This window comes from Cicer arietinum, chromosome 5 (assembly GCF_000331145.2).
Source record: "Cicer arietinum cultivar CDC Frontier isolate Library 1 chromosome 5, Cicar.CDCFrontier_v2.0, whole genome shotgun sequence".
Taxonomy (NCBI): Eukaryota; Viridiplantae; Streptophyta; class Magnoliopsida; order Fabales; family Fabaceae; genus Cicer; species Cicer arietinum.
Window position 1 is genome coordinate 21,022,687 of NC_021164.2, and position 995 is coordinate 21,023,681.

Sequence of the window (995 nt, forward strand, 5' to 3'; positions counted from 1 at the left end):
TCAATCGATTTGTCAATCGCTTTGGTGGCATGTTCCTGAAAAGTTTTTACCTGGTGTTTAGTTCAATCGATTTCCCAATCGATTGCAACCAAACTTTATCAAAATTGAAAGTGTTAACAATTGATTGTCCAATCGATTGTATTTGTCACAGGTGAGGTCATTTTTCAAATGATACTTTGTCAATCGATTTGCTAATCGATTCCCTCAGCACTGGAGTGCCACTGTGACTCATTCAATCGATTTACCAATCGATGTGTTACCATCAGGTTTGATTTGTGAAATGTTCAATCGATTTACCAATCGATTTCCTCTAAATCAGAGGCTACTGACTTGTGCATTTTTCATTTTTAATTAATCTAATCGATTGCCTAATCGATTGCACATTTACAAACACTTAAGATTTCCTTACACCCTTGTTATGAAATCGATTTCCCAATCGATTTACATATTCAGAATTCAACTTTTGTTGATTTCTTGTGTTCCAAGCAATTTGATCCAAGTGTGTAGGGTTTGATTATGGTTCCTGAAATCTTGCTCAATTCAAATATTAGATTTATCATGCATTGTATGAACATTGTTGAATTATTAATTATGTCAAAATTAGGAATCAAAGGATCAAAATCCAACAATCTCCGCCTTTTTGGCATAATTGACAATTCAACCAAATTGTAACTTGAGCAGTTTCAGACATTCATTTAATAGCATCATAAAATTATTGATGATCAGATCAGAGCATGTAGAGCATGTATCAGAGCATATCAGATCAGATCATATATTAATTACAACATATATTAATTAACAAGTGTTAGAGCATATATTGTCAATATCAGAAAAAAAAATATCAGAGCATTATAAGCATCAAGTTATAATTGTTCTCCCCCTTTGTCATTTAAGTCAAAAAGGTTGAAAAACAAGTTCTCCCCCTATGTTTTAGAACATATCAAGTTATGAACATATCACATGAATGCATAGAGAAGGAATAAACTGTCATATTC